The sequence below is a fragment of the Dromiciops gliroides genome, chromosome 5 (assembly GCF_019393635.1).
Source record: "Dromiciops gliroides isolate mDroGli1 chromosome 5, mDroGli1.pri, whole genome shotgun sequence".
NCBI lineage: Eukaryota > Metazoa > Chordata > Mammalia > Microbiotheria > Microbiotheriidae > Dromiciops > Dromiciops gliroides.
In genome coordinates, this window is record NC_057865.1 from 200,391,846 (window position 1) to 200,419,784 (window position 27,939).

General features: G+C 40.0%; 1 protein-coding gene across 4 annotated transcripts in view; it reads right to left on the reverse strand.

The window, feature by feature from the left end:
- The window catches only part of NINJ2 (ninjurin 2), a 162,542-nt gene that overhangs the window by 25,397 nt on the left and 109,206 nt on the right, over positions 1–27,939 (reverse strand). The window lies entirely within an intron of this gene.

Consider the following 27,939-nt stretch of genomic DNA (forward strand, 5'->3'; position numbering starts at 1 on the left):
ACTTAATTGAAACTGCTCTCTCCAAAATTATCAATGGATTCTCAAATGCCTAATCTGATGGCCTTTCTCTATCTCCATTCTTTTTTACCTCTCTTGCCCCTAGATGCTGCTGCTCTCTTTGGTTCCCTTAATTGTCTTCTCCTTCTCAGTCTTGTTTGATGACTTTATTCATATCACACCTCCTAACTGTGGGTGTATACCAAGAATCCTCTTTTCTTTGTACCATTTCTTACTTGTTGACTCAGCTCCCATGGGTTTAATGATCATCTCTCTATATAAGATTCCTTAATCTATATACTTACACCTACCTGAATTCCAGTCTCCATATCAACAAATGTCTATTGGACATATCAAAGTGAATATCATATAAGGCATTTCACACTCAAAATGACCAAAATAGACCTCAACTTTTCAACCCTTAATGATTCCTTTTCTGAATTTCCCCATTTCTGTCAAGGGTACCTACCACTCCCCCTCAGGGTCATCCTTGACTGCTCCCCCTCATTCACTCACACATCCTAGCAATTGCCAGATCTTGTCAATTTTACCTCTACAACATCTGTCCCCTTCCCTCTGCTCACAGCTACAATTCCAATTTGGTCCCTCATCACACCTAACGTGGATTATTGAAATAGCCACCTAATGGATCTTCCTGATTCAAGCTTCTCCCCCCCCCCTTCAATCTCCAGTGGTCAGAGTGATTTTCCTTAAGCACAGATATGACCATTTCACTCCCCTTCTCAATAAATGCAATTTGAATTGCACTGAATGCAATCTCCTCTGTTTGGCATTCAAAGCCCTTCACTGTGTCCCCAAATTTCCTTTCCAATCTTAATACAGCTGCTCTTTAGACTGGCTTTCTTATAGTTTCCCATATGTTTTGCTGATAGGTACACAGTTCCTGGCATACAGGTGCTTCAAAAATGTTTATTGATTGATTGTACCACATTTCTTATCACTGTGCTTTTAGTACTAGGTGTCCCCTATTCTAGGAATGCACTCCCTTTTCTACTCTCTCCTGGTTTCTCCCAAAACACAATTCAAGTTTTATTTTCTATATGAATCTCCAGTCTCTTTTATCACTAGCTGCTGGTGTTTTCTATTCTCCTTAAAGACCTTGTATTTGGTCTCCTCTACTAGGATGAAGGTAAGCTCCTCGAGGGCAAGAACTGTTACATGGTTATCTTTGCATCCTCAGTGCCAAGCACAAAATATGGTATATACCAGGCACTTAAGAAATTATTACTCCCTTCATCAAGCCAATCTCATCAACTAACCAGTTCTATGTCCTTGGAACTACAGTATCATCTAGTCAACATCTCTCTCCATTTTGTCTACAAAGATTTCATGATAGCTTTGGTGAAATGTTTTCTAAAATATAAGTAAACAAGATAAAACACAGCATTCTCTGTCCAAAAAGGAAATGTGGTTGGTCTAGCATGACCTGTTTTGTTTTTTATTCTGAACCATCCTTGATGAAGTCAAGATAACTTTCTTTCATCATTTGCTTTTTTTTTTTTTGGCTGCTTACTAGCCTTATTCCTTTAATAAAACATCCTAGGATGCTACCAGGAATGGAAGCTAAGCTCATTGGCCTGGACTTTGCACACCCCTCCTTCTTTCCTTCTCTAGTTCTACAGGCAACTCTCCCATTCTCCAAAAATTTTCAAAGATAAATGATCTTGTCCAGTTGAGTAATTAGATCAGTTCTTGGGAATTTGATCAGTTCTTCTAGGAAAATACCCTAGAGTGTATTTCCTGGTGACTTGGACTCCTCATCAAGGTCAGCTAGTTCAGCTTCTTAACTTATCCTTCAACTTTCCAATCCAAAGATTCTTCTTCTTGGCCAATAAATAAATGAACAAGCAAAATAAGAATTTAAGGATTCTGGGGAAAAAAACCAAACACCTCACTCTTTTTGTTGTCCTTAATATTTCTTTTTTTATTATTTTTTTTTTAGTGAGGCAATTGGGGTTAAGTGACTTGCCCAGGGTCACACAGCTAGTAAGTGTTAAGTGTCTGAGGCCGGATTTGAACTCAGGTACTCCTGAATCCAGGGCCGGTGCTTTATCCACTGCACCACCTAGCCGCCCCTGTCCTTAATATTTCTAACCAGCATCAGCTCATTCTGAGTTTTAGCACTTTCACAACTCCTTCATGGATCAGGCCTTTTTGTCTTTGTTTTTGTCCTTCATTACCTGTTCTTGCTTCCATTTTCTGAACATGCCTTTTTTTAATTAAAAAAAATTAATTTGACCAAGCTCCCTGAGAATCCTTAGCTATTTAGACACCCCCTTTTTTCCCTCCTCACCAGGATTGTTTCTTTTTGTGCATTCAGAATCATAGCAATGAGAATTTTTCATCTCTCTTGAGCTGACTTCCTCTTTTAGTCCATGTTTTCAGCTGCTGTTATTTTAGCAGAGAGGAAAAATTTCTAGTAGGTATCTGGTTAAACGAAGTCTCCCATGACTACTTCCATGAGTTATGTCCCACCAAGTCTCTGTGATGCCTATGAAGTAAAATTTTTTTTCTTAGCATTAGGATCAATTATCATCTTGCTTTTTACTCATATTTTGTGCATCTGCTTTATAGCTTGTAAGTCTTTCCTGAGGGCAGGGATCATAGTTCTAATCAACAAGCATTCAATATTAATCTTTGAATAAAAGTTTTTTCTTCTCTTTATAGCTAAAAAATCCCTGACTTTCTGTAATGATGATTTCATTATTCAAAAGGTAGAGGAAACAATGAAAGGGAAACATTTCTTCTGTTTGATTTCCACCGATAAGGAAGAATTATTGTCTGCAGTGGAAATGATGGAAACCTAGGGATATAAGCAAGGGCATGCTGGTAGATACCAACCAGTTAAATCTTTATACATTGGTATATGTTTATGCACTATGAACCGTATATGTATGTATATATACATATGTTTGGATGCATGTTTATATACACACATGTATATTGTATGCATGTATATGTGCTATGACATATGTGCATACATATATCCATATTTACTCAACTCCCTGTACAGGGAGCTGTCCTGACACTGTGCTAAGGGGGCTGGACTTTGACCGATAAGGTAGCACCTGTCATCCTAAAGGAAAGAGAAGTGGTAGGACAGCAGAAAATTCTTCCAGGACTGAGAGGTGAACATGTGGAAGGCAGCAGGTGGGGGCAGCAGCCACAGCTGGATTCAGCCAGGCTGGAACATGCTGTTAGAGACTGCACCAGGCTGTGAGAGCAGAGCTGTGGAGATCAATCACCATGGAAATGGGAGAGAGGCTGCAGCTCTGAGGTCAACAGCATCAGACTTTGGAGCTATGAGGTGTATCAGGGCAGACCCAAGGCAGTGAATCCTCTTGCTTCCCTTCTTCCCTACTTTGCCTCATCCTGAAATGGCTCGTGTTTGTTCCTGAAACTTATCTCTGTCTTCTAAAAGTTTATGTCCTTTCCTGTATAAACAGGAAAGTCTTTGAACTAGCTTTTATGGCAAATGTGGTTAACAATTTCATTGCTAGCCTATGTGTGGCATTGTGGAGAACACCTGGTAATAGAGAGAAATGGATTTTACAACTGCATGAGGCACCTAGGTGGCACAGTGGATATTGGGCCTGGAACCAGGAAGACTTGAGTTCAAATCTAGCCTCCCACATTTATTAGCTGTGTGACCCTAGGCAAGTCACTAAACCTCAGTTTGCCTCAGTTTCCTTAACTGTGAAACAGGGAAAATAACAGTACCAACCTTTCAGGATTGTTGTGAACATTAAATGAGATAATTGTAAAGTACAGGGCCTGGTACATAGTAGGTACTATATAAATGTTTATTCCCTATTCCTCTCCCACCTCATTTCCCATACTGGAATAGTTTTCTGTCTGGAGGCTTACAGCTGTAGAAAGAGAATTATCAATTCTTTAAAACAAAACAAAACAAAACTTCCCAGAATAGAGAGAAGACTAATACTAGGAACCTTCTCTATGGCCAATGAGCCTGTAGTTTGACTGGGGCAGAGGTCATCATCATTTTCCTTCCCATCATTTCCAGAAGCATGGTTTATAAGGAAACCCACTCCTAAAGAAGAGGGAATCTGAGAGAATACTTAGGCAGGTTGGGCAACAGTTAAAATGACAACCCTGGCAACTATGTTACAGCACAAGACTCCTGTGAGATAAAGAAATACTTTCTAAATTTAAGTTGCAAAAAACCAGAATGAGTTTTTCCTCTGTTGATTTCATAGTGGTGAATTTCTGGACACTGAAGGTATTTGGGCAGTTACTTATTTTGAATGGGTTGTCAAGGATTGAGCACAAGGGTAGAGGCACTGGTTCAGTCCTTGAACTTCCCATCTGTAATCCTCCCCTCTCACTACCTAACCAGCAGGCCTCTTTCTCTAGTGATACATTTCCTGGGTGATGTATTTGCACCACATCTCATACATTTGTGGTTGTTGATAGCATGTTAATTAAACACTCACAATGCCCTCATTTATACACTGCCTAGATGGCTCAACTAGTCATAGTCTATTTCTGATTTTATGTAAAAAGTCAGTTGCTACACTGTGGTCATCATGGTTCACAACAGGGCAGAAAAGAACAAAACAGTTACGCATTATCTGTCCTTGTACCAATAATAAAACAGAAGCTGTATCCTGAGTCTGTGGAAGGATGATAGCTAATGCATAGATGACCTTTGAGGTTTCAATGATTCATGGATCTGTGATTCTGTGGATGAATGAAGCCACTGAAGAGCAGAAATTATGTCTAGTTAAACTTGATTAACTTGTAAAATGCTGAGTCCAAGTTTATCCCCTTGGAGATGCTCAGCATATGTTCCTTGCATAGGGACCACTTGGCATGTCGGTTGTAAAAGGGATTGTAGATGAGGTACAGGTTGTACTAGATTGATGAAATCCTACCTGCCTGGCTTCTCTTGATCCAGCTTCGTCACTACTTAGGCCTGGGATGTGTATGTGTGCTTGTGCATGTGATGACATGTCCCTTCTTTCTCCCATTTTCCCATCTCCACCCTCTCCCTCCCCCATGGTAACCTATTTCCTTACTGATATCAGCAGCAATGCCTTATGAGATGTGATTATCTTGTCTACACACTACATAGCACAAGATGGATCTGGTTTTGGAATGGGTACAAGTTAGAGGGAAGTCAGTGGAGCACAGAGCTCTAGGGATTAAAACCTGGGTCAAGGTGATTTATACGGGGGCCTGAAGTAATAGAGTACCAGTGTTGGAATGAGGGGACCTACATTTAGATCTGGTTGTTGGCCCTTGCTAGCTGTGTGGCTATGAGTATTTTGTGTAGAGAATGGTGCTAATAATACTTGTCATGCCTAGCTCAGGGAATCTGTTTGTGAGGAAATGCTTTAGAAATCCACGATGTCTGGTGAATAGTGGGTGCTCATCCTCCTTTGGTGTCCACCTTCACCCAGCTCTCACCTGTGACTCCAAGAAACTGTAGCATGTGCAGTGGCCACGCTCTGGTAAAACCATCTTGGTAGATGGGCCAAACCAGGTTGAGGGTAAGTGATGGGCTTCAAACCTGTTGGTGAGTTAAGGGGATGTCTATCTCAAACATGTGAAGACATCCCCCAGAGATCCCCTAGAGGGAAGGACCAATGAGAACAATTAGTTCCAACTGCTATAAAGGCTGCTGCAGCAGGTGGTATGGAGCACTTAGAGCATGATCAGACATGCATCCCAAGCCATCGCCAGTCATCTTGACTTTTGTCCTGCCACTGGACTTTGATGGCTCTGGAAAAGAGTGAGGCAGATGACTTTGTGCAATTCTGCTTCACTTAAATCCAATTTGTGTGTGTGTGTGGGGGGGCAGCTAGGTGGTGCAGTGGATAGAGCACTGGCCCTGGATTCAGGAGGACCCGAGTTCAAATCTGACCTTAGACATTTGACACTTACTAGCTATGTGACCCTGGGCAAGTCACTTAACCCTCATTGCCCTGTAAAAAAAAAAAACCAAAAAAAAACCCACCAAAATTATGGGGGGGGGGGAGTAGATAGGTGGCACAGTGGATAAAACACCAGCCCTGCATTTAGGAGGACCTGAGTTCAAATCCCACACCAGACACTTGACATTGGCTGTGTGACCCTGGGCAAGTCACTTAACCCTCATTGCCCCACAAAACAAAAAAATATAAATCCAATTTGTGCACATGTCAAGACATCACCCCATGATGCCATTGGTCCTCTTTGAAAATGAAGGACAAACAACAATAGGTGCTTTTTTTTTTTTTTTTAGTGAGGCAATTGGGGTTAAGTGACTTGCCCATGGTCACACAGCTAGTAAGTGTTAAGTGTCTGAGACTGGATTTGAACTCAGGTACTCCTGACTCCAGGGCCGGTGCTCTATCCACTGTGCCACCTAGCCACCCCAACAATAGGTGCTTAATAAATGCTTATTGACTGACTTAGGTTCTACAAAAAGTGCAACATCATTTATAATGAGCCATCAGCCCACTGTATCCTCTCCCTCATAGTTTGGCTTTATCTAAAAATAGTTTATGTTTTCCTTGAGACTAGATCAAGCCTTATTCAACTCCCTACTTACAGGGAAAGTAGAGGATAAGGTCATTAGAGAAATGGGAGTCATATTCCTGCTGATTCCAGGGAGAATTCTGGGCCAGGGCATGACAAAGAGTATTACTGTTGAGTGATTGACCCCATTCTATATATTATACAACCACCAGTGATTTTCTGCTGGTTATCAAAAAGAAAGAAAAGGGAAAATCAATAGGGCCATTCATTTATACCTTTAAGATATGTCAATCAGTCAGTCAATTAGCATCTAAGTATTTATTATGTTCCAGGCACAGATTAGCTCATTTCAGCCTAACCACATGCCCTCCCCCAAACCAAAGAAACTAGGAAGATGAGACTGCTTCTGGTATTCCTGACACTGGGAAGACCTGGGGCATGAAGTTTGCAATTGTATCCCTGGGCTATTCCCAACCTCTCAAGGTCATTGAACTTTGTGCTGGAAGAGATCTTGGAGAACATCTAGGTCAGTTTCCTCATTCTGCAGAAGTCAGAAAGGTGAGCCCCAACTCTCTAAGGCCTAGCCTCCTTATCATACTGCCCTTTCTGCCTGGCCAAACCCCCAACCCAATTCATGTAGGATCTGAATGGAGTCATAGGAAGTCATGGGAGTTGGGGTGAGGTCCACTACAAATAGATGTTATCTGATCTCCACTGGGCCATCACCATAACAAGGTAAGACTCCTCTCTAATTGATTTTCTATCCTAGTGCCATAACATCCCAAACAATCAATCAATATTGATTAACTTCCTACTAAGTGCCAGGCACTTTGCTAAGTTTCTTTTTTAATATTTTATTTATATATAAACAACACATTATGTTTATTTATTAATTTACTTATTTATTTATTATAAATAAATCATACTTCTGTAGCAAATAAGAGGCAAATGACAGTGTCTGCCCTCAAGGAGCTCACACTCTAATCATCTGGTCCAAACCTTTTCTTTTCTCCTTATACTTCTCACAACATTTTCCCCCTCTCCCTTTCTGCTGAAGACTTTGACTCATGCTTTACTAAGAAAACAGGCCATTTATTATGAGCTCCTACTTTTCCCCTTCTCTGAATCTTGCAACCCTTTGACATTACCTCCATTTTTTCTTCCTTTACTCCACTCTCTGATGAAAAAGTTTCCCTTTTCCTCAACAAAGCCAAATCCTCTATATGTTACCTTGATCCCATTCCCCAAATAGCTCCCTCTCTCTCTAATCTTTAAACTAGGGGCATCTAGGTGGTACAGCAGATAGAACACTGGCCCTGAAGTTGGGAGGACCTGAGTTCAGATCTCATCTCAGACATCTCACACTAGCTGTGTGACACTGGGCAAGTCACTTAACCCCAATTGAGAGTGATGTTGGTGACTTTGCACAGTCCCCCCTCACTTAAACCCAATTCACTGCAAGTCATGACATCATCCTGATGTCATAGTCCTCTTTAAGAAAGAAGGAAGGACAACAAAAATCTTCAGACTCAAAATCTTCACCCCCATTATCCACTGCCTTTACTCCTATTCATATACTACTAAATGAAGATGGATAAAATAAAGAAACTGTGATGACTGGACCCAATGAATTTTTTTTTTAATGTAATCCCAACTGGGCCTTCACTACTATAAGACAATCCTTTTTACATCTCCTAATTAACTCACTATCCCATTCACCACAGTAGCCCTTGCAAACATTTTCATTGATCCTCAAACCTCACATGGCTCCCTCATCCCCTATACTCTCAGCTGAGGACCTTCCTTCCCATTTCACTGAAAAAATTGGGGACTTTTGATGAGAGCTTTTTCTTCTCCCCTCTTCCTCATCTCATATCACCTGGATACCTTGAGCCACTATCTCCTTCTTCACCCGTCTCACATGATGAGATGGTCCTTGCCAAGGCAAAGTCTTCTACATGCAAAAGTGATTCTATTCCATCCCATTTCCCCCAACACATTCCCCTTTCTATCATTCCCTGCTCTTTTATTTGTTTCCAATCAGCACTTGTGCCTGTGAGATAGTTAGGTGGTGCAGTGCATAGAGGTCTAGTTTCAGACACTAGCTGTGTGACCCTGGGCAAGCTGCATCTGCCTCAGTTTCCTCAGTTATAAAATAAGGATAATAGTAACACCTACCTTCCAGGATTGTTGTGAGTCTCAAATGAGATATTTATAAACTTAGCATAGTGTCTGGAACATAGTAGGTACTTAATAAATGTTTGTTTTCTTCCTTGTCTTCCTTGTGGCTGATTACCTATTGCCTACAAACATTCTCATACCTCCCTATCCTCAAAAAAACTCACTTGATCCATCCATCCCAGCTATCTATCGTCCCATATCTCTCTCCTCCCTTTTGTGGCTAAACTCCTTGAGAAAGGCTAAGAGGTGCCTCCACTTCCTCTCATCTCACTCCCTTCTTAAATTTCTGCAATGTGGCTTCTGACTTCATCACTAAACTGGAATTACTCCCTCCAAAATGACCGATTTCTTTATTGTTAAATTGAATGGCCTTTTCTCAGTCCTTATCCTTCTTGACCTCTCTGCAGCCTTTGACAAGGTCTATCGCCCTTTTCCACTTGATAGTCTCTTATCTCTGGGTTTTCATGACACTATTCTCTCCTGATTCTCCTCCTGCCCATTTGACCCCTCCTTGTGCCAATCTCTTTTGCTGATTCTTCATCTGTTAACCTTATATGGCCCACATGGTTCTATCCTAGGCTTTCTCTTCTCCTTCTTGGGAGATCACTTGGTGACTGCCAAGGATGGTGTTATCCAACCAGTCACCCAAGCTTGCACCCTAGGGGTCATCCTCAAGTCCTCTCTCTTATCCCCTATATCCAAAGCCTTTGTAGCATATCTCATATATGCCCCCTTTTCTCCCCTGACACTCCACAACCCCAGTACAAGTCCTCATCTCCTCAGGCCTAGACTACTGTGAAAGCTTGTTGTTTGATTTCCCTGCCATAAGTATCTCCCTTGTTAAAATGATCTTCCTGAAACAGACGTCTGACCATGTCATCCCCTTTACTCAATAAACCCCAGTGGCCCACTATCACCTTCAAGATCAAATATAAACGCCTCTGGCTTTCTTGAGAGCAGAGACTGTCTTTTGCCTCTCTTCATATTTCCCAGCACTCAGCATAGAGCCTGGCACATAGATAGGTGCCTAATAAATGCTTATTGACTGAGTGACTTAGAAAGGAATTCTTCAGATTGTAGGAGAGATGAGTTAAGATGATAAGAGAGGAGGCAAAGCTCCAACATTTGTATGCAAGGAGGAAACTACCTCCCTCACCCCTCAACGTGTCCCTTGACTTTAAATACTTGCAATCCTAGAGATTGAGGAGGGGATTTCCCCTAGGTGCGATCATTTTTAATTCTGGTTTGAACCAAGATCTTATCTTGTTCCCAGCAAAAGATCCCATTTTTCTTGTGTCTATTCTAATCTTTTCTCTGACTATTGTTTAGTACTTACTTTGACAGAGGTTTATTAATTATTTCTGATGGTCTTTTGCCAACCAGCTCTTGGCGGGAGACAGCTAGGCTGGTGGAGGCAAGCTGTTTTACCCTCTCTTTGAGAGCTATCATGGAAAATGGCATTGATCCTGGGCACCCCAAAGCATCATACCCCTAGACTACAAATATTTGATCTGTGGTGGATAAACATAATTCTATCCCAATTACTGTCTTGGAGAGAGATGAGGGAAGGAGTAAGTGCCCAAGAAATCTCTTGGGGGGAGAGGTGGGCCAGATCCCAGGCGAGATATCTATCGGTACTGCACATGAGCCAAGCTGTCTTGACACTCCTATGTATAACTTAGATTTACCTACTTCTATGCATTCATGTCTCTCGACATAATATAAACTCCTTGAGAACTGAAATTATTCCATGTTTATCTCTATATCCCCAGGACTTAGCACATTACCTGACTCATAGTAGGCACTTAATAAATGCTTATTAATCGAGTGAAATGACTTGTTCAAGGTCACATAGCTAATAAGCATCAGAGACAGAAAGCAGGTCCTCTGACTCAAAATCTAATGCCTTTGCCACCATGTTATGCTGACTCTAGAGTTACTACTAAATATGCTGACTCCCTCAAGAAAACTTAGAATTTTGAATATCTCCAAAGTACCTATAGGCTCTTCTTTTTGGGGGGGGGGGCGCCAAGCAATAAGGGTTAAGTGACTTGCCCAAGGTCACACAGTTAGTGTCAAGTGTCTGAGGTCAGATTTGAACTCAGGTCCTCCTGAATCCAGGGCTAGTGTATTATCCACTGTACCACCTAGCTACCCCCCTTTTTTTGAAGCAATTGGGGTTAAGTGACTTGCCTAGGGTCACGCAACTAGTGTTAAGTGTCTGAGGTCGGACTTGAACTCAGGTCCTCCTGAATCCAGGGCTAGTGTATTATCCACTGCACCACCTAGCTACCCCCCTTTTTTTGAAGCAATTGGGGTTAAGTGACTTGCCTAGGGTCACGCAACTAGTGTTAAGTGTCTGAGGTCGGACTTGAACTCAGGTCCTCCTGAATCCAGGGCCGGTGCTCTATCCACTGAGCCACCTAGCTTGCTGAATTAAATACTTGGATCACAATAACCCTATGAATTATGGACAGTAAAAATTGCAGACTTCAATCAATAAGTATTTATAAAGCACCAACTATGTACAAGATGATGTGTTAAATCCTAGTTAAACAAAGATAAAAAGTCAAATAGTCTCTGCCCTAAAGGAGCTTATTGGAGAAAATAATGTACACATACACACACACACACACACACACACACTTAAATATATTATAAATTATATACCAAATAATTACTAGGTAATTTTAGAGAGTGGGTAGTAACAGCTAGGGAGATCAGAGGATTCTTGTATGAAGAGGAGTGACAACCAACACAAAGGTACCAAGATAAGAAAAGAAGTGTAAGAAGGCCAGTTTGGCTGGGCTATAGTCTGTACAAAGGAGAGTAATGTATAACAATGCTGGACAGGTAAGTTGGGCCTGGTTGTAAAGAGCTTTAAAGGCCAAATAGGAGAGTCTATATTTTATCCTAGTGGCAGTAGGGTTAGCTAGGTAGTGAAGTGGTTAGAGCACCTGACCTGGAGTCAGAAAGACCCGAGTTCAAATCCAGCCTCATATACTTACTAGCTGTGTGACCCTGGGCAACTCACTTAACCCTGTTTACCTCTGTTTCCTCATATGGAAAATGAACTGGAGAAGGAAATGGCAATTGTTATCTCTGCCAAGAAAATCCCAAATGGGGTCATGAAGAGTTGGACATGGCTCAACAATAACAACAAAAGAAGCATAAGGGAACTGCTGGAGTTTTTTGAATAAGAGATTGCCATGGTCAGTATGTTAGGAAAATCACTTAAGCAGCTGTGTTGGCGGGAAGATTGGACTGGGGAGAGATGTGGGCCAAGGACAGGAAGTTGTTACAATAATCCAGGGAAGAGGCCTGAAATAGAGAGAAGGAGACAGATACAAAATGCTATGGGGACAGAAAGGACAAGATACAACTAATTAGCCATGAAGAATGTAGAAGAGAGAGTAACACTAAGGTTATGGACTTCAGTGTCTGGAAAGATGGTGATGCCCTCAACAGAAATAAGGAAATTCAGAGGAGGGGTACATTTAGGGAAAAGGAAAATGAGTTCAGTTTGGGGCATATTGAGTTTCAGGTGCCCAAGGGGACAGTCTGAAATGTTAATAACTGGAAATGTACTAGTAGAGCTCAGGAGTGACACTATGCCCCTCCCCCCCTTTTCTCATTCATCTTTTTTTTTTTTTTTTGATGAGGCAGTTGGGGTTAAGTGACTTGCCCAGGGTCACACAGCTAGTAAGTGTTAAGTGTCCGAGGCCGAATTTGAACTCAGGTCCTCTTGACTCCAGGGCTGGTGCTCTATCTACTGTACCACCTAGCTGCCCCCTCCCCCCATCCATTTTAAAAAACATTCTTTTCTTTTTAAGTTTTCTTTCAAGTTCCAGATTCTTTCCCTCCCTCCTACTCCCTCCCACCCCCCACTGACTGAGAAGTATGTCTATCTCTTGATAATATCACTTACATTACATTTTGCATTTAGGTCATCATTTGAGATAGATTGTAGCCTACTAATTCCCACCATGAGTATCTCCATTCCCCATTTGGGTCACTTGCAACTTGAATTCCTCTGAGACAGTGGATTTCTAAGATACACAACTAGATCAAGTTCTTGGCAGTTAGGAAGAGCGTGTTTTCAAAAGTTGGATATTACAGAAAGCAGCTTGTGAGTGTTAAAAGGACGATGTAATTTATCAGATCCAATCTAGCCTTCTCTCTTCCTCCTATTCACTTTTAGGTCCAACTCATTTGTATGTGCAGTGACTTTCCAAGATTTATGTACTAAAACACTAATTCAATAGGTTAACCACCCAACTACATAGCATGTTCTAGACAAAAGAAATATTTATCCATTTAGTTTTTCCTGTATCAATTGTTAGGCCTATCTCTTTTGAATAATCATGGATCTCACTGAGGTTTTCCTATAATATTCTGGGTCTCAATGCAGTCAGCACATATTAGATAGGAACCTCTGGAGAATTTCACCAACAATCCTTTCATAAGACATCCCCCATGATGATGGTAAACACTGTTAGTGAGTTTCTTTGTGATATATACATACATACATACACATATATAGATATATAGATAAACACACACATACACATATATAAGTGTATATAACCTTATGATAGTAATCAGAGAACTGTTACATAAAGTTATCTCAGTGGTTGTATTTGTAAAGGAATCTTGTATGTTTTTACATAGTTTAAGTGATTTGTTGTGGGAGGAGAACATTTAAGAATATGCTTTTTGCTCTACCAAGTCAAGCACTTCTTTATTAATCAACAAATTTACATAGTGAGATTTTATATTTGGGATATCTTTCAGTCACTGAGTGACTACAAAGAGGTGGTCTGTTATGAAAACCTTCTTCTTTTATTTTATTTTCAACAAAGATGCACTTGATATATACGTAGATCATTCTTACAAAGATGAGGAAGTAGGCATGTGGGTCAGTAGTGATCAATATTCTCTCTCTCTCTTTTTTTTTTTGCAGGGCAATGTGGGTTAAGTGACTTGCCCAGGGTCACACAGCTAGTAAGTTTCAAGTGTCTGAGGCCAGATTTGAACTCAGGTACTCCTGAATCCAGGGCCAGAGCTTTATCCACTGCGCCACCTAGCCGCCCACGATCAATATTCTCTTAATTGACTTCTGTGATTATCATCTATGATTTTTCTTATTCTTTTTCTCTTTTTGCCTTCTATGAAAAATCTTGTAAGATTATCTCTCAATGCTTTCAAGAGTGTTTCCTCAAGTACAAATTTTCTCCATGTCTATTTAATCTGCTCTATACGCTTCCCAACTTTTTAGGGATCATTTCAACTTCTTCACGTAAGAAACTGAGACATTAGAGTCCAAATGTAATAGTTGCCTGTGATAGTAAAAATAGAAATAGTGACAAATTTGTCTCATTTTATGTCTAGAAAGTGTCCTACAAGCTTCATCTATGAATGCTCTTGGGATAATGTGATTTAACTGGGTCTCATGCCAAACTTTCTTTAGTCTTTTGGTATATTGTGATTTCAGTGAAGAAGTGAGGACAGTGAGGATAGTGAAAAATATGTTGGAAAATCAGCTTACAGATAGAAAAACAAAAAAGGTCAGAGCCATGTAGATTTCTCAGAAGCCATATGCCTATATATCAGGATGTATTCTTTTGTAAGAGTTTGAAAACACTGGAAACTGCTAGCCTTTACAAATATATAAAAATAAAACTGCATCTTAACAAGCAGGAAATGACAAGATACTGATGTGGAAGTCATACATCAGGTGTCATGTTCTGTTGATGACCAGGTAGCAAAAAATTAACATCAAAATTAGAAGAAAAGCTAAAGATGGAAACACACTGGAAACAATTGCAACAGACTTAATCTAACACATTCTCTCTCTCTCTCTTTTTTTTTTAGTGAGGCAATTGGGGTTAAGTGACTTGCTCATGGTCACACAGCTACTAAGTGTTAAGTGTCTGAGGCTGGATTTGAACTCAGGTACTCCTGACTCCAGGGCCGGTGCTCTATCCACTATGCCACCTAGCTGCCCTGATCTGACACATTCTCAATGGACCACTGATACCAAAAGATGGAAAATGGGGAAAGGCAAAAAACAGGATCGCGATTAACACTATATCCTTTAAAAGTTTAACTAAGTAGGGTGCAATGGATAAAGTACTGGCCCTGGATTCAGGAGGACCTGAGTTCAAATCTGGCCTCAGACACTCACTAGCTGTGTGACCCTGGGCAAGTCATTTAACCCTCATTGCCCCACAAAAAACAAAACAAAAAGTTTAACTAGGGATACAAAAAGAGGCAAAAGAAAATCACTACCCTCGAGTTTACAATCTAATGGAGAAGACAAATATATACAAGGCAAGCTATATGCAGGATGGATAGATAGATTAACAGAGAGAAGTCACTGGAATTAAATTAAATTAAAATAATTAATTAAAGGGGTTAGGGAGGGCTTCTTGTAGAAGGATTTTAATTGGGATTTAAAGAATGCTAGGGCAGGGCAGCTAGATGGCGCAGTGGATAGAGTACCAGCCCTGGACTCAGGAGGACCTGAGTTCAAATTTGGCCTGAGACACTTGACACTTACTAGCTGTGTGACCCTGGGCAAGTCACTTAACCCCAATTGCCTCACCAAAGAAACAAAACCAAAAAAACCCACCAAGAACAAACAAACAAAAAAATAAAGAATGCTAGGGAAGTCAGGAGTTAGAGCAGAGGAGGAGGGATAGTGTTCCAGGCACAGGGAACAGTCAGAGACAATGCCTGGAGCCAAGAGAGGGAACAGCCAGTAGGCCAGCATCCCTGCATCAAAGGGTATGTGTTCAGGAGTAAGGTGTAAGAAGACTGGAAAGGTAGGAGGAGGGGTAGGTTATGAAGGAGACTGTGAATGCCAAGAGCATTTTGTATTTGATCCTGGAGGCCATAGGAAACCACTGGAGTTTGTTGAGTAGGAAGGGAGAGATGCTCAGACTTGTGCTTTGGGAAAATCCCTTTAGAGATTGAATGATAGGGCTGGGAGGTGATGAGGACCTGCACCCGAGTGGTCGCAGTGCCAGAGGAGAGAGAGCATATTGGAGGGTATTTGAAAAGGTGAAACTGACAGGCCTTGGCAACAGCTTGGATAGGGGGGTGAGAGATCAGGAGGAATCCAGGATGACTGCTAGGTTTGAGCCTGAGGGATTAGGAGGGTGGTATTGCCTTTTACAGTAATAGGGAAGGTAGGAAGGGAAAATATGATGAGTTGTTTAGGACACAGTTTCAGATGTATTTTGGACATCCAATTTGAGATGTCTGAAAGGCAGCTGGAGATGTGAGGCTGGAGGTCAGCTGAGAGATTGGGGCGGGATAGGTAGATTTGAAAAACATCAGCATAGGGGACAGCTAGGTGATGCAGTAGATAAAGCGCCAGCCCTGGATTCAGGAGGACCTGAGTTCAAATCTGGCCTCAGACGCTTGACACTTACTAGCTGTGTGACCCTGGACAAGTCACTTAACCCTCATTGCCCCACTAAAAAAAAAAAAAAGAAAAGAAAAAGAAAATCATCAGCATAGAGATGGTAATTAAATACACAGGCACTGATGAGATCACCAAGTGAAGTAATATAGAGGGAGAAGAAAAGAGGACCCAGGACAGAATCCTTTGGGACACCTGTGGTTAGAGGGTGTGATCTGGAGGAGGATTCAGGAAAACAGGTAGAGAAAGAGCAGTCAGATCAGTAGGAGGAGAACAAGGAGAGAGTGGTATCCCAAAAACCTAGATAAAAGAGAATATCAAGGAAGAGAGAGTGATCAACAGTGTCAAAGGCTGCAGAGAGGTCAAGGGAAATGAGGATTGGGAAAGGCCATTGGATCTGGCGAGTGAGAGATCACTAGTAACTTTGGAGAGAGGAGTTTTAGTAAAATGATCAGACTGGAAGCCACATTGTAAGAAGAAAGTGAGAGAAAGAGGCACCTATTGTAGATGACCTTTTGGAGGAATTTAGCTACAAAGGGCAGAAGAGATATAGGAGATAGTGACAGTGGGAAGATCAAGTAAAAGTTTTTCAGGAGGGGGGGGAAATGGAAATGTTTGTTGGCAACAGGACTTGAGCCAGTAGAGAGAGATTGAAAATAAGTGAAAGGGGCAGCTAGATGGCGCAGTGGATAAAGCACCAGCCCTTGATTCAGGAGGACCTGAGTTCAAATCCAGCCTCAGACACTTGACACTTACTAGCTGTGTGACCACGGGCAAGTCATTTAACCCTCATTGCCCTACAAAAAAAAAAAAGAAAAGAAAATAAGTGAAAGAGTGGGGATGCCAAGAGGGCAGTTTGTTGGAGGAGACTGGATGGAATGGAACTATTTTAACAACTGGAGGAGTGAGCCTTGGTAAGGAGTGAGGCCACTTCATCATGTGAGACAGGGGGGAAAGAAGAGAAAGTGGCAGAAGGCACCTGAGTGATAGGAGGTGAGGAAGAGGGAGAAGAGGAAGTTCACACAAAATGGCCTCATTTTATAATTATTATCTCATTTGATCCTCACAACAACCCTGGGAGGTAGGTGCCATTATTATCTCCTTTTTACAGATGAGGAAACAGAGGTTAAGTGACTCATCTAGGGTCACACAGTTAGTATGTGAAGCCAAATATGAACTCAAGTCTTCCTGACTTCAGGCCAAGTGCTCTACCCACTGTACAACCTAGCTGCTTGTAAGGATAGTCTCCCTGAGGATACCTTAGGTTGATTCAGCTGAATAAAAAGCTCCCTTGCCTGTGTTGCCCAATATTTCCCACTAACCAAGTCTCAGAGAGCCCCTGGAATTCTTCATGGCAGCTCTATATTCAGATGACCAGGAAAACATGTCAACAGCCTGAGTCTCTATTCCTCTAAGCCACCAAGCACTGAGGAAGGTTTCAATACCTTTTAAGGAAAAACTAGCCTGACTTGCTTGGGGGTAAGGGTGAGAATATTCTACCAGAACTGGTAGAAGGTCATTGGTAACTTTAGAAGATAGCAGTTTTATTAAGTTGAGTGATGATGTTGGAAGCAAGATTGGAAATAGGTGAGGTGTTGAGTGAGAGGAGAGTCAGGGCAGGCAATGATTATTGGCAGCTTTTTCAAGGAATTTGGTGGAGGGAGACAGATTTAGGATGATAGTTTGAGGGATTGGCAGGGTCCAAGAAAGGTTTCTTTTTTTTTCAAGGATGGAAGAGAGTTGGGTATATTTGAAGGCAGGAAAGATAGGGAAAGGTTAAAGATTAAATAGATAAGCACAGTTGAAGGGGAAATCTGCTGGAGAAAATGGGAGATAATAGGATGAAGGACACATGTAGAAGGGTTAGCCTTGGCAAGGAAAAGAATCACCTCATTATCAGTGCCTGGGGGAATGGAGGAGAGATTGGGAGTATGACATCAAGGGGCTGATAAGAGGGAGTTCACAGCAAATGGCCTCATTTTTCTCAGTAAAGTAAGAGATGAAGTCCCCAGCTGGATGAGAGGGTGGAGGATAAGGGGTGGGATGCTTGAGGAAAGGAGAAAAGCTTTGGGGTTACTTTTTTGGAAAGTGAGATAGGGAAGCAATTAGAGAGGAATTTTTTAACATTGCCTTGCTTCAGGGAGGACCCTGTTGAGATTATTTAACATGAATTTATAGTATAGACAGATAGTGACATTGTGTGACCTACATATGTATGCAACCACTCTGTAGAGGCAAATACAGTTCATAGAAATTTGCCTGAAACTCAGATCTTCTGACTCTAAGCTCAGTGTTGTTTTTTCCACCACCATACCACATTGGCTCTTTCTCATCTCCTTCTCCTTCTCCCTGGCAGCCCAAGACCCTGTGGCAATACGCACACCCCTCTTCTGGTTGTTATGAATGTTAATGCTGTCTCTAGCTCCTTTAGACCAATCCCCATATTAAGGTTCTTATAACCTCCATCAATTATGCTATGCAATTCTCAAGGTCAGGTTACTAGGCAAAGTTTTCAAATCACTGCTGCTCACATCCCCACCTAAAAATGTTTTTTAAAAAATAGTGTTTTGGTGCCACTGAACATGGTCAATTGCCCCCCAGGGTAGGTGTCTTGTCCTGCTGAAAGCTCATGTGAGGAAATCCAGGAAGTAGAAAGAGGAAGTGTGGTGGAGAACATTTGGGTGAATATCAATAGAGGCAGAAACAGAAGCAATATTGTTATTGGAATTCAGACCATGGATGACTTGGACAGAAAGAGGAAACAGATAAAGAGATCAGGAAATAGATAACAAAGCCTGACATAGAGGTATGATAGAATAATGATGGGGAATTTCAATTATCTAGATTCTCTCTCTCTTTCAAAAGTAAATTCTTAACATTCCTTAATGATAATTTATCCCTTCAAAATATAGAGGAATCAATCAGGGGAACAGCTATTTTGGATCTCAGTTTCATCAACAAGAGAGTGGAAATAATGGAAAACTAAGGTGGGGTGGGAGAGAGAATACTTCGAATTTGTGAGAGGAGTAGAAATTTGGACATAGTTAGTCAGGCACTCTAGATCTGGGGAGAGGAGATCTCAAAGAATTCAGAGAGAGGATAAGTAGGGCCTCAAAGTAAAAATCTACAGGAGGGATGGAATGTTCTCAAAAATTAAATTCAGAAAGCACACAAAGAAACAATTTTGATAAGGAGAAAACAATTCTGATAAAGAAAGCAGTATGTGTACACAGGGAACTTATCAGATATTATTAGATAACTTAGATTTACAAAAAGGCTCAAACAGAAGATGGAAATAAGAGCAAGTCATGGAGGATGGAGACAAAATTATAGCCTAGTCTTGCAGGAATAGAGTCAGATTGCTAAAACTCAGAATGAGCTCTTGGTGGGAAAAAATTGTGTATATGTATGTGTATGTACATATACATGTTTGGCAATTAATAGGTGTTCTGGGCTGACTTTGACTTACCTCATCACCTGGTAGTTTAGATTTCATATCTTAACATATGTGTGTATATACATACACATATATATGTGTATATATACATGGGTGGGGGGAGGAGTATGGCACATTTACAAAATGTGATGATGAGCTACAGTATAAAAACCTCACAAAAATTCAGAAAAACAAAAATATTAAACATTCTTTATCAATCACAACACAATGAAAAGTATATTTAATAAATGGTCTTTAAAGAAGGGATTAAAATCAATCAGAGACTATATAATTTTTTTTGTTGCTTTTTTCATTTTTGTTTTTTTTTTTTTTGCAGGGCAATGGGGGTCAAGTGACTTGCCCAGGGTCACACAGCTAGTAAGTGTCAAGTGTCTGAGGCCGGATTTGAACTCAGGTACTCCTGAATCCAGGGCCAGTGCTTTATCCACTGCGCCACCTAGCTGCCCCTGAGACTATATAATTTAATCCTAAAGAATAGAAAAATCCTAAATTGTAGGAAAGGTAAAAATGTAAAAAAGGGTAAAAAATGTAAACAGTGAGACAATATACCAAAATTTTGGAAATGTAGCCAAAGCGGTCTTGGCAGGGGTAGGGGTGGGGAAAAGCATATAACTAGATATGATCATCACGAAAAAAGAGAAAGGACAGACCAATGGATTGTGCAAGAAACTTTTAAAAATCCTAGAAAATCAACAAATTAAAAACCCAAAACTAAACACTGAAATACAAATTCTGAAAATCAAAAAAGACATGAACAAAATTGAAAGCAAAATCCTTTTAATTGATAAATAAAACTAGGTTGTTTTTTGTTTGTTTTTGCAGGGCAATGAGGGTTAAGTGACTTTCCCAGGGTCACACAGCTAGTAAGTGTCAAGTGTCTGAGGCTGGATTTGAACTCAGATCCTCCTGAATCCAAGGCCGGTGCTTTATCCACTGTGCCACCTAGCTGCCCCTAGGTTGTTTTTTAAATATAAAAATCAATAAAATAGATTAAATAAGTAGATAGTAGTGGGGAAGAAGAGAAGGGGAGTGAGAGAGAGAGAGAGAGAAAGAGAAACCAAATTGTATAAAAAAAAAAAACCATTTAAATCCCAACAAATGAAGTCATAAAGGAAATTATATTATTTGCCAACAAAACTGACAATTTAAATGAAATAAACATTTGTAAAAATATAAAATATTCAGAGTAGCAGAGTATGAAATAGAGAATTTAAATAATCCATTCTCTGGAAAAGAAATTAAGTAAGCCATAAATGAACTTTCAAAGAGGAAGAGGGGGAAAGGACCCAGATGAGTTAATAAGTGAATTTTATCAAACATTCAAAGAATAATGAATTCCAATATTACATAAACTTTTTGCAAAAGTGGGAAGAGATTCTACCAACTTCTTTCTACAGTCATGATAAACTAAATTGGGGAGAGAGAAACCAGAAAAGAAAAATATGGAACATTATCTCTAATAAATATTTGTTTGTTTGTTTTTGTTTTGGTGGGGCAATGAGGGTTAAGTGCCACCTAGCTGCCCCTCTAATACATTATATATATATATATATATATATATATATATATATATACATATATATATATATATATACATATATATATATATACACACACACACACACACACATACACAGACTCACACACACATATATATACACATATATTTTTTTTTCCCCTTTTGCAGGGCAATGAGGGTTAAGTGACTTGCCCAGGGTCACACAGCTAGTAGGTGTCAAGTGTCAGAGGTCAGATTTGAACTCAGGTCCTCCTGAATGCAGGGCTGGTACTCTATCCACTGCGCCACCTAGCTGCCCCCCCAATAAATATTGATGCAAATTTTAAAGATAAATTATTAGCAAAGAGGCTACATTAATGCATCAGAAAGAGTATACATTGTGACTGGGTATAATTGATTCGATATTAGGAATACTATAAGCAGGTTAGGCTATATTAATAACAAAAATAATTTTAAAAAATCACATTAGCAAGATCTAAAAATCTCAATAGCAAGACAAAAAGCTTTTAGCAAAATACATAATCATTTCCTGTTTTAAAAAAACCCACCAAAAGTCTTAGGAATAAATGGATCTTTTATTAATATGGCAAATAGCATCTATTGAAAACTAAGAACCAACATTGTAATGATGATAAACCTGAGGCTTTTCCGATATGATCAGAGATAGCACAAGGATGTTCATTGTCAGTATAGTGTAGTATAGTATTGTTTGTCCTTTATTCTCAAAGAGAACCATGATATCAGAGTGATGTCATGACTTGAAGTGAGTTGGATTTAAGTGAGGGAGGACTGTGCAAGGTCACCAACTTCACTCTTTCCTCCAGAGCCATCTGGGTCCAGTGAAAAGATATAGATCAAGATGACTGGAAATGGCCTCAAATGCCTTAAGGCAATTGGGGTTAATTGACTTGCCCAGGGTCACACAGCTAGTAAGTGTCTGAGATGAGATTTGAATTCAGATCCTCTTGACTCCAGGGCCAATGCTCCATCCATTGCACCACCTAGCTGCCCCATAGTTTAGTGTAGTGTAGTATATGCAATAATATATATGATATAGAGTATAATATATACGCTATAAATATATGGCATCAGTAAAGTACAGTTTTGCATAATACTAGAAATAATAGCTATAACAATGATAAGAAACAATAAGAAAAACAAAGACAAAAAATTAAGGAAATAAGCATAGGCAAAGAGGAAACAAAATCATTACTTTTTGCAGATGATATTATGGTCTACATTACAAATCCTATAATCAACTAAAAAATAATAAAACAATAACTTTAGCAAAGTACCAGGATACAAAATAAACCTACACAAATTTCATCATCCTTTCTGTATATTACTAACAAAACCAAGTAGAAGAGATAAAAAGAGAAATTCCATTGAAAATAACTACAGGGGCAGCTAGGTGGTGCAGTGGATAGAGCACTGGCCCTGGATTCAGGAGTACCTGAGTTCAAATCCGGCCTCAGACACTTAACACTTACTAGCTGTGTGACCCTGGGCAAGTCACTTAACCCCAATTGCCTCACTTAAAAAAAAAAAAAGAAAGAAAATAACTACAGCATCCAAAACTAGAAGGGAGGCAGAAAGCTGGGAAACAATTTTTATAGCCAATACTTCTGATAAAGGCCTCATTTCTAAAATATATCAAGAACTAAATCAAATTTATAAGAATCCAAGTCATTCCCCAAGTGAGAAATGGTCAAAGGATATGAACAGGCAGTTTTCTGATAAAGAAATCAAAGCTATCTATTGCCATATGAAAAAATGCTCTAAATCTCTATTGATTAGAGAAATGCAAATTAAAACAACTCTGAGGTACCACCTGACACCTATCAGATTGACTAATATGACAAAAAAGGAAAATAATAAATGCTGGAGAAACTGTGGAAAAATTGGAACACTAATGCATTGTTGGTGGAGCTGTGAACTGAACCAACTATTCTGGAGAGCAATTTGGAATTATGCTCAAAGGGCTATAAAGCTGTGCACACCCTTTGACCCAGCAATACCACTATTGAGTCTTTTTCCCAAAGAGATCATAAAAAAGGGAAAAGGACCCACATGTACAAAAATATTTATAGCTGCTCTTTTTGTGGTGGCAAGGAATTGGAAATTGAGGAGTTGCCCATCAATTGGGGATTGCCTGAACAAGTTGTGGTATATGAATGTAATGGAATACTATTGTGCTGTAAGAAACAATGAGCAAGTAGATTTCAGAGAAACCTGGAAGGACTTGCATGAACTGATGATGAGTGAGATGAGCAGAACCAGGAGAACATTATACACAGTATCATTAACATTATGTGTTGATCAACTGTGATAGGCTTGATTCTTCTCAGCAATACAATGGTACAAGATAGTTCCAAAGGACTCATGATGGAAAATGCTCTCCAAATCCAGGAAAAAAAAAAAAGAACTGTGGAATATGGATGCAGATTGAACCATACTATTTCTTTTGCTTTTGGTGCTGTTGTTTTTCTTTTTTCTGGTTTTTCCTTTTTGCTCTGATTCTTCTTTCACAGCAAGACTAATGTAGAAATATGTTTAATGTGACTGTACATATATAACCTATGTCAGATTATTTGCTGTCTTGGGGAGGGGGGAGGGAGGAGAGGGAGGGAGAAAAATTTGAAACTAGAAATCTTATAAAAACAAATGTTGAAAACTATCTCTACATGTAACTGGAAAATAATAAAACATTTTTATAATTTAAAAAAATAACTACAGAATGTATAAAATACTTAGGTATATTACAATACATGAATACAAGTACAAAATGCCCTTTATAAAGACAAAGTCAGACCTAAATGAAGATATGTTCATTGCTAATTGTTGGGCTGTGTCAATAAAAAAAATTCAATATTTCCTAAATTAATTTAGTCACTCAGTGCCACGTCAAAATACCAAAGGCTTACTTCAGAAAGCTAGAAAAATCTAATTTAAAAAAATTATCTGGAGAAACAAAAGGTCAAGATTTTCAAAGGAAATAATGAAAAAAAATAGTGAAGGAAGGTGGCATCAAAGTACCAGATAGCAAGCTAGTAATTATCAAAACTATTCAGTGCTAGCTAAAAACAAACAAAAAACACCATAAAGGTTGACAAATGGAATATATTCAGTACAAAACGTGCAGATGCAAATCAACAGAATAATTTTCAGCTAATCTGAAGAACATAATTACAGGGTTTAGGACTCAATATTCAACAAAAACTTCTGGGAAAACTGGAAATCGTTAAGACCAAAATTTCTTTTCAGCCAAGATTTCACATCACGTAACATAATAAGCTCCAAATAGACACATGATCCAAATATAGAAAGCTACATGATAAACAAATGAGAGGAGTGAGGAGAACGAAGCATGCAAATGAGTCTGTGAAAAAAAATTTAGAGGAATGTAGTCTTACTTTTTTTGTTCAAAAAAAATCAATTTTCCAAGTGAAAGATAGAGGAGTCACCACTAGCCAACAGTTCAACTGAAAAGAACCCAGTGGCTTTGATGTGCTGCAAACTTAATACAAGCCGAGAGTATACTATTACCGCCCCAAAAAAGCCTATATTGAGAGGCACTGTATCCTGAAAAGAGGCATCCCTGGTGAGAACAAGTTTAGAAGTTTGTATTCCATTCTGGACACCATATTTTAGGAAGATTTGAAAAACGGGAGAGTTTTCAGAGAAGCACAAGCAGAATGATGCTTGAAATCATGCCATGTGATAATCATAAATATCCTGCATTTAGGATCAGAACTACAGAAGTCATCTAACTGAGGCAGGGGGAGGTAAAGTGATTTTCCCAAGGTTAGAAAGTAATTATCAGAGACAGAAATTGAATCTGCATCCTCTGACTCTAGAGTCAGTGATCTTTCCACCATACTATTAGTGTAGTTGAAGAAGCTGGGATTACAGACTAGAAGTAAAATTTGGAGGAAAAACAATAGCTGGGCTTGCATATTTAAAGGGTTTTCATGTGGAGGAGGCATTAGGTTTATCTTATTTGTCCCCAGAGGTCAGAGCCAAGAACAATGTGTGCAAGTCACAAAGAGGCAGATTTCACTATTAGAGCTATCCAAAAGTAGAATGGGGGGCAGCTAGATAAAGTACCGGCCCTGGATTCCGGAGGACCTGAGTTCAAATCCAGCCTCAGACACTTGACACTTACTAGCTGTGTGACCCTGGGCAAGTCACTTAACCCCCATTGCCCCACAAAAAACAAAACCAAAACCAAAAGTAGAATGGGTTGCCTTTGGAGGTGCTCCCTGACCCCCCCTGCCGTTGGGGAGTTTGGGTCTAGAAGCAGAAGCTGGATCACTGGTAGAAGAAAGAAAACATTTATTAAGCAAGACACTCTGCTAAGCACTCTACCAATATCTCATTTGAGCCTCACAACAAGCCTGGGGGAGGCACTAAACTGAAATAGACAGGTTAAGTGACTCGTCTAGGGCTCTACAGCTGGTAAGCATCTGAGGTCCGATTTAAACTCAGGTCTTCCTGACTCCAAGACCAATGTTTTCATTCACTGCAGCATTCAGCCACCTCTTTCCTGTATATGTTGAACTAGATGACCTCAAGGTCCCTTCCAACTTCCAACAGAGATTCTGTGATTTTTATCTGTGCCACCTTGTACTGCTTACCCAACAGCTGACCCCAATCATCCTCGTGACTATCTGTTGTGAGGCAAAGTCCAGGTTTGCAGAGGAAACTGATCCAGCCCTTCCTCTCCTCTTGAAGCACTTGGATTGTGCAGTAGTGCTGACAGATGAGTGGCAAGCATTCTTTAGGTCTTTAGCCCCCATTTATCAGTTAGTGTAGCGTAAGGAGAAAGAACACTAGTTCCTTTGACTTGTGTCTGAATCCTAACTTTCGTACTGGCTACCTATACTACTGTAAGAAAATAATTATTAATAATGGATTTCTTGGGGGACTCAGAGATCAGTCTTTTCCCCATGCCAGAAAGTCGTGTTCTTCTTGTCTGGGACTAACCCAAGGGAACAAAAGAAATGGAGATTGATTCTTTTTTCTAGCCTAGTGAAAGACAGAGGAGATCAGACCACAACTAGATAATGAACTTTGCCTTGAGCAACTCGAGTGAGGGTCTTTTCCATTCTTCTCCCAAGTCATGTCAACCAATGGAATTGAATGATGCTAACCAATTAGCTTTGATCAATGTATAATGTCCCGCCTCTATCAAAAGAGGATAAAAACTCTGGGAAGAGGGAGGGCACAAGCTCTCTCACTCTTGGCTGGTGCTCTCTGTGTCTCTGTCTCTATCTTTTTGTCTCTCTGTTACCTCATTTGTAAAGTGAGGGAGATGGGGGTTGTTAAATAAGCTTCAATCCTTTCTTGCTCTAAGTATTATACACCTGAAACCCTTTCTTTTACTAGATCTCTCTCCATTTTCTCATCTATAAAAGAGGCACAGTCATTCCAGACCCCCTCCTAGGGAGGCTAAGTTCTTTGAAATCAAATAATCATCTGCTTACAGAAATAGGGTCAAAGCATTCATTCACTGTGAACCTCTGTCAAAAGGAACTATAATTGGTCCAGGTGTTAGGGAATAATAGATCTAAGATGTTGAAAGCTGAGGAGCTTAATAACATATCCACTAAATAAGAGGTGGACTATAAGGAAAGCTTAGCACCACAGAATCTACACTTTCAAATTTTGGTGGAGACTTTTATGAGTCTCTTGGACAGCAATGAGGTCAAATTAGTCAATATTTAAATAAATTAATTCAAGCTATTCACTGGAAGGTCAAATATTGAAGGTGAAGCTTAAATGCTTTGGCCACATAATGAGAACAGCAGGAATCAATTGGCAAAGAACCCAGTGTTGGGAAAGATTGAAGGCAAAAGGAAAAGGGGATGGGAGAGGCATAGATAGTATCGTGGAAGCAACAAACATGAACTTGGACAGACTTAAAAAGATGGTGGACGGGGACAGCTAGGTGGTGCAGTGGATAAAGCACTGGCCCTTGATTCAGGACAACCTGAGTTCAAATCCAGCCTCAGACACTTGACACTTACTAGCTGTGTGACCCTGGGTAAGTCACTTAACCTTCATTGCCCCGCCAAAAAAAAAAGAGAGAGAGAGAGAGATAGTGGACGATAGAAGGGTCTGGCACACTATGGTCCATGGAGTCATGAAGAGTGGGGCACAACTGAACAACACCACCACAAAGGACCAGTCCTCCCACAATCTGTGATATGGTAGAGAAACAGGCCATCTGCTGTCATGACCTGACATAATACAGCTTGATAGAACAGAGAGTTCTGAATGGAGCCAGGAGAAGAACCCATTTCAACCAGGAGGAAGTGACTTCATCTCTCATTCTATATTTCTTCATCTGTAAAATGGGAATAATGATACTCATACTATTTACCTCACAGGTTTATTGAGAACCAACCATTTAATAAACCTTAAAGTGCTGTAGAAATGTCAGTTATTAATTAAACCTGAAAGGGCTATTTGAATGTCCTATTATTAGTATCAGTGAGTCACTGACCCTGATTGAGTCCTGATGTTGAGGGCCCTGTACCCTGTGCCATGGAAAGATAACTGGAGTGGGTGGAGAAGACAACGCCCTTCACTTAGATAGCTCTCTTAAGTTTTTCAAACAGTCCTTTTCCTCTGGGAAGGGTAGACCCAGCAATACACACTTGAGTAATGCTTACAAAAGTAACATTAAAATGAATGGAAATGGAAACGGAAGTAGAGAGGAAGTCTCAGCTTTGCCACAAACCACCTGATCCTAAGTACTTGCATGACCTTGGACAAGTAGCTTCACCTGCCAAGGCTTTAATTTGTAAATCAGGGGTAGATTAGAGGATCTTTACAGTTTCTTCCAGC